Source organism: Chiloscyllium plagiosum, unplaced genomic scaffold, assembly GCF_037043375.1.
Source record: "Chiloscyllium plagiosum isolate Xiang-an unplaced genomic scaffold, Cpla_swu_hap1 HiC_scaffold_45, whole genome shotgun sequence".
Taxonomy (NCBI): Eukaryota; Metazoa; Chordata; class Chondrichthyes; order Orectolobiformes; family Hemiscylliidae; genus Chiloscyllium; species Chiloscyllium plagiosum.
Genome location: NW_028270183.1, coordinates 62,566,954 through 62,574,345, shown reverse-complemented (window position 1 = coordinate 62,574,345; position 7,392 = coordinate 62,566,954). Strand labels below are relative to the sequence as shown.

Below are 7,392 nucleotides of genomic sequence, written 5' to 3'. Positions count from 1 at the left end.
ACAAACAAAAAACAAAGTGTTGACTAACCCAACTCTATTGGAAAACTGAACGAAATGAAACATCATTTAACTACGAAATAGTCAATGTTCCAAAATAGTAACATTGCATAAACCACACAAATCTGGTCTTCCTGCTACCGGAATGATATTGTGAAACTTGAACGGATGAGAAAAAGGTATAATGTGATGTTTGTAATTCTTAAGCTTCCAAATTGTTTTGAGGTGCGAATGTATTTTAACCTTGAAGAAATTTGACGCATTTAAATCTCCTTCCTGTCCACGATAGAAGCTGTTGGATCTGTTACGAATTTCCAGCGGCTTCTGTAATTATTTAAGCAATCTCTCACTTTTCGAACAAAACAAAACGAACCTTATGTTGCGAACAATATTCAAATAAGCAATGGGCAGCAGAGAGGAAAGCTTTCGAGCAACGCTGCCCGGATTGTCACGGCAATTCACAGGAACCATCGCCATGAAAACCCGAAAGCAACCTGACAAATCCATTTTGCCACAGAATGCAACGTTGGTGCTCAAGACTTTTCCTTGCAAAACCACAGGAAAAGCCACGACACTGCGACAGCCGGGAATCGAACCCAGATCAACTGCTTGGAAGGCAGCTATGCTCACCACTACACCACCACCGTGCTAGCAGCTAACTTGCCCCTTTTCCCAAACACACATGACAAGGCCGTGATAGTCACCAACAGAACTGGGGCTGAAAGCAAAACAAGAAATTGCTTGTAAAACGTCAACAGGTCTGAAAACACCAGAATCAGAAGCCTTCAGCTCTTAAGAACAATCACTGGATCCAAAAGGTTCACTCCCCACAAAAACTGCCGGACCTGCTGAGTTTCCCAGCAATTTTGGTGCTGTCTCTCAGATCTGCAACATCTGCAGTTCTTTGTCAGATAGAAAACAAACGTTGACCCATTGAAGGGGATATTTGATCAGGTGATAGTCCTCTTCATCCACAGATATAGATGGGATGGAGTATAGGATCATAAAATTCTTACAGTGCAGAAACAGGCTATTCGGCTCATCATGCATCCCACCAAGTCTCACCCTCTACGCTATTCCTGTAACCCCGCATTTCTCATGGCTAACCATATAACCAACACTCACCTGGACACTATTGACTATTGAGCGTTGCAAGTCCACCCTAACCTGCGCATCTTTGGACTGTGTGAGGAAACTGGAGCACCCGGAGGAAACTCAGGCAGACATGGGAAGAATGTGCAAACTCCACACAGACAGTCTTCAATCAGACAGAGAGCTGGGTAATTGGAGAGGTTTCAAGAGGGAGTGCAGACTGGTTTGTGAATGATGGGCGGAAAGCCTGATCTCAGTGCAGGAAAGGCTCTACAGTAACATGATTTCCTACATCCAGCATTCAACACAGTTTGCATTTTGTTTTAATCCGTTCTGTTATTGTCATTATATTGAGTGAAATGTATAGAGAGAGGTTGTTTGCGCATTCACACAGATCTGTGTTTTGATGGGTCAGGAACAACATACAAAACAACAACTGGTGGAGGGAGAATTGAATTCCCCCTCCGAATCTGCCGAGGATAGGCAGGACCTGGAACTTCTCTCTCACCACTCACTCACCACCCGGCGCCTCGAGGAAGAACGCCTGATCTTCCTCCACAGGAACCTCCAACCCCAGGGCATCACTCATCTTCCTCCTCAGGAACTTCCAACCCCAACCATTTGCCTGATTTGCCCCTCCGACCACCTTATCCCAGTTCCATACTGCCAGCTCGGCGGCACCATGAACATGGCCTGTCCTACCTGCCAATCTTCCTTCCCACCTATCCGCTCCACCATACTCTCCGACCAATCACCTGTACCCCCAACTCTATCCATCAATCGCGCTCTCCGCTCCATTCTCCCCAGCCCCAATCCCTCCCATTTATCTGTCCACGATGGACACTCCGAACCTCATTCCTGATTACGGTGTTTGGCCAAAAATGTCGACTCTCCTGCTCCTCGGATGTTACCTGAACTGCTGTGCTTTTCCTGCATTAATCTAATCTTGACATTGATCTCCAGCATCTGCAGTCCTCACTTTCACCTCGCATGACTGAATTCCTGCCCCTCACAGATCGAATTGGGTCTCGTGTTTTCATGATGAATTTCATTATGTTTAACATATTTTATTTTAAAAATCATCACAATATATTGATGCCCTCGTGAGCATGTAATGCATTTGGACAGAACAATGCCTCCTTTCTCTGTGAACGAATAGAATTAAAGGAGTCGGTTTGACGAATGTTTCCTCTCACAGAAACAGGAATAGGGAGTTGTAATTCTCTCTGAAATAAACACAGTCCATTCAGAGGAATCTGATAAGGTCATGCAACATCTGCTGAGAGAAGGGAAAGGTTAGCTCATGTGTTATGAGAGTAGTGGATTTCAGCAGAGCGGTAGGAAATTAGAAAAGTAACAATTACTGACAATTGGAATGGGGGTAACGCTGAAGAAAGAATGAGAGCTCTATACGGCCTGTTTAAAATGTTCAGTCTGTTCTAGTAGTCAATCCAATCAAAGCTAGACTTAGATTTCATATCCAGTTTCCTGTCCAATCCACATATCCCGTGACTCCCTGAGAAACCAGCAATCTGTGTCTTCCAATCTGAAATGCACTCAATGAGGGTGCATCAGCAATCGTCAGGGACTGAGAATATTAAAGACTCAGAGGCCTTAGAGTTAATCGCTCTCTCCTCATCTCATTCCCAAATAACCTGCCCCTTACCCTGAGGCTGTGTCAATAATAACTAAAAGATCTGTAAATGGTGTAACTTTAACAGTGACTTCTCTTCCTTCACAGATGCTGTCAGACCTGCTGAGCTTTTCTGCAACTCCTGAGACTGTGTTATCGTGTTTCAGATACCCAGACCCGCAGGATCAATTTCTCACCATCTACCCTCTGAAGCCTGTTCAGAATTTGATGCATTCAATTGAAATTCTATTTCAATTTTCTCGAATACGGACACAATGTATTCAAAAGCTCAGCATTGGAGCACGTGGGTTTCAAATAGTGACATTTATTTTGTGGTTCATTAATGTGTTTGGCTCATTGCCACTGGGTTACCACGTATTACTCAGATATAATTGTTCTGGCGAAGTTGACGATGAGTTAGCGTCTTGAACTGCTGTCATTCATTTTGTCCAGATAAACCCATAATGATGTAAGGGAGGGAGTTCCAGGAATTCCAACGATTGGCACTTGTGGAACTGAGACGTTTTTCCGAGCCAGGGTGGCGAGTGGCTTGATGTGGAATTGTCAACTGGTGTCCCATCTATCTGCTGTGCTCAGTATTCCACGCGATAATGCCGTGGTTCAAGAAGCTGCTCTGTGAGGAACTTTGGGGAATTTCTACAGTGCATCGTGTCAGTGATATATTCCACTGCTACTGAGTGTGGATGGTGGAGACAGAGAATGCTTGTGACAGTGGTGCTGAGCAAGCTGCACTGCAAGTTAATTCTACCTAATTATGGAGAACATAACTACTTGCCATCATCATCAATCCATTTCACAGCTGGACATCCAGTGATTACACAGATGTGGTGTACAACTCTGTTAGTTGCTCAAATGACAATGATCTTTTAACTAGATTGACATTTTCACGGGTATTATGCTCAGAGACCTCACGCGACTGTTCCACTTTCTCGTCAACATTTCATCTGTAAAAACTGGGAACGAGCTGATGGGACACAGATTGTGCTGCAGATGGTTAGACACAGTGCAGTGTCAGTTACTGCACACTGAATCTGTTTGGCTTTATGCATGTGTTTCTCTGAATGTGTGTGCATTATCGTGTGTTCCTGTCTTTGTGATTCTGTGTGTGTCTACCCATCTATCTCTGTCTACTGTCTGTGCTTATGTGAGTGTGTTTGTGTCTCATTGTGTGTATTAGTGTGTGTCTCCATGTTTTCGTATCTCTGTGTAACGGGCTCTCTGTTATTTTCTGGATTGTAACAATTGAAATGTGGTTTAAACCCCAATATATCTGTACCTTTGACTTTTCCTCTTGGGCTTGATGTGATACATTGCTTTTTGTTATGTTTGAACGTGTGTGTGTGTGACAGACGGACCTCAAACACAATCACATATACAGAGAGATGTGCAAAGACACATACTGACAGACACACACATATCGACTTAAAGAGAGACACGTGCACATACAGTCACACAGACATACACACACAGGAGCACAGATGTTGTTGGAGACAGCAGAAGTGATACTATTAGAAATTCTTTTACCTAAAACTAAATGAGAAATTAATAGATTTCTGGATTGTTTGACTTTACAGGAAATTTGTCCATAATTCTGTCTGGACAGCTGCTCCTTTAACATGTTTTTGAACGAAATAAGAGAAAGGTGGTTTAGTTAGTAGAGTGTGAGGTTAATTTTGAAAAGATAAAAGCAATTTGAATCGATGAACCTATTTTACCATCCCTGCGTTTTCCAGTCTTTTCAAAATGGCCGCTGATGCTTTGAATTGGGTCGACGTGCTGTCTTGTTCCAGGATGATGAATTAGAAATTGAGAACCTAGCGGATGTTTCTATTAGATTCAATACTAATCATTGGAAAAGTCCTCTTCCATAGGAAAGGGGACTTTGGGATTGTTGTTAGATCTTCAGCACTTCGAAGACCACCCAACAAAGAACAATGAAATACAAAATTGCAGATTGTAACCTACTGGCCTTCTTTAAAAGTTTCAAATTAACAATGCAACATATTTTGATGGTGTCGTTTGTTGTAACCATTGTATTATACACATCACTAGAAAACCTAATGTGAATTCAGATATATTGTCCTAACATCCAAATGGTGAAATACGCAAAAGCTTTAAGAAATGTGAAGGTTGCATAACATTGCAAGAAGGGAGAAAGAATAAATAGACTGCACTTAAAAAAATGTGCATCGTGTATTTTCCAAGTAAATGCGTTTTTTAATGGCATTTTAGTTTTCTCAGGGCGAATACATATAAAAACATTATTTTAAAAAAAATGAGTGTAATTGTGGACCAAAATGTGAAAAGAGCGACCTTACAAACAGATCGAAAGTGCAGGATCGCTGCAAGGTTTGAAGCAATTCACTTGATAGTGACCCAATAATTAAATTGTGATTGGAGATGAACTGAGTTATACACAGATGCAGCCTTTGTTTGTGACAAGGAGCTCATTGATGATTGGCCACTAGTTCACCACTGACAAAGGCTGTCTGCTACCAGCAACGATGTGATTGGTTCTCAGGCAACTAAACAGCTTGGGACCCTGAACAAGATACAGGGAAGTCTTCGCGTGCTCTTGAGCTCTCTCTGTTCGCGGCAGTGATAGATGCTTTAACCCTGAAGAAACCTGGTTTATTTTTGTTTCAGCTGTTCCTATGAGCTCTGCCTTTTAATGAATGTGTTAGAGACTGTTTGAAAGTATTATCCAGTCCTTCTGAATGGTGCTAATCAATGACAGCCTCCAAGATGCACTGTACAAATTTATCAAGGCTCTAAACAAAGCACAATCCAAAGACATGACAACGAAGAAATGGAAGGGGAGGGGAAGCAGATGAATGGGAGCGTTATGACTTGGAGCCAGTGATCAAACCTGGTTAAATTAAGAGTAGAGGAAATTAATTTTTCACGTCAGGAAGTATGGGATACAGTGAGATCTGGCGATCTGGATTCAGAATTGACTGACAGACAGAAGGCAGAGAGTGGTTGTAGATGGAAAATATTCTGCCTGGAGGACAGTGTTGATTGGGGTCCCGCAGGGCTCTGTTCTTGGGCCTCTGCTCTTTGTAGTTCTTAAAAATGACTTGGATGAGGAGGTTGAAGAGTGGGTTAGTAAGTGTGCAGATGGCACTATGGTTGCAGGTGTCGGCGACAGTATAGACGGCTACTTCAGGCTGCAGGGCGACATAGATAGGATGCAGATCTGGGCTGAGAAATGGCAGATGGAGTGCAACGTGGATAAACGTGAGTTGATGCACTTTGGAAGGTGGAACACGAATGCTGAATAAAAGATTAAAGATACGATCCTTGGCAGTGTGGAGGAACCCAGGGATCTGGGTATGCAAGTACATAGATCCCTCAAAGTTGCCACCCAAGTGGATATGGTTATTAAGAAAGCATATGGAGTTTTGGCTTTCATTAAGGGGGATTAAGTTTAAGAGCTTCGAGGTTTTGCTGAAGTTCTATAAGTCTCTGGTGAAACCAAACTTTGAATATTGTGTTCAGTTCTGGTCGCCCTACTATAGGAAAGAAGCAGAGGCGTCGGAGAAACTGCAAAGACGGTTTACCAGGATGCTGCCTGGACTGGAGGGCTTGCCTTATGAAGTGTGTTTGAATAAGCTCGGATTTTTCTCTCTGGAGAGAAGGAGGAAGAGAGGAGACCAGATCGAGGTATAGAAAATAATGTGTGGAATAGATACAATCAATAGGAAGATACTTTTCCCCCGGGCAGGATTGACTGGTATGAGAAATCATAGTTTGAAAATATTAGAAGGAAGGTATAAAGCAGATGTCAGAGGAAGGTTCTTTCCGCAGAGAGTTGTGAATGCATGGAATCGGTTGCCAGCTGAGGTCATGGAAGCAGAGTCAGTGGGGACATTAGTGCGACTCCTGAACATGCATATGGATAACAGTGAGTTGAGGGGTGCGTACGTTAAGTTACTATATTTGACATTAGGATTAAATCTCGTGGGCCAAAGGGCCTGTTCTGTGCTGTACTTTTCTATGTTCTATGTTCTATGAGTGCATACACTTGGTATATCTAAACGTAAGGTGTCAACCTGGTGAAGCTACGACAAATAAATAGTTGCATGCCAAAAACCACAAGAAGCAACGGATAGACAAGGCTAATTGACTTGATCACTCCCGGATCATACATAAACTCTGCAGTCCTGCCACCTCCCATCATAAATAATGCGGGACAATATAGTAAATCATTTCTTTCACATGAACGTCGAGGCTGAGGGATACAAAATAGGTCCTTTCGAAATTATGACAGTCATGGAAGTAATGGAAAATGGAAGTCTTTTACACAGACCACAGGAGACATAGGTTTAAAGTGTTATCGAGCAGACCAGACCCAGACGTATGGTATGCAGATTGATTTTGCTTGTTTTCTGATAGTCATACATTCTGAGAAACAGTGAAGTATATTGTGTTGCATTATTTTCAGTACACATCATACCTTACATAAGGGCATCAGTTTAATTTAGTTTCACAGCTTTTTAACAGGTGCAGAGAAGGATCACCTCTATATCTGACAGGTCCATTCATAAGTTTGAAAACAGCACGGAAGAAATTGTTCCTGAATCCATTGGTGCGTATTTTCAAACATTTGCATCTTCTGTCCGTTGGAAGACGTTGGGAAAGAGCAT

General features: G+C 42.5%; 1 non-coding gene across 1 annotated transcript; it reads right to left on the bottom strand.

Annotated features, from left to right (window-relative positions):
• Positions 1–572: 572 nt before the first annotated feature.
• On the bottom strand, positions 573–644 carry trnag-ucc (transfer RNA glycine (anticodon UCC)). Its single transcript has one exon. It is a non-coding gene; the product is annotated as a tRNA-Gly (tRNA).
• Positions 645–7,392: the final 6,748 nt, after the last annotated feature.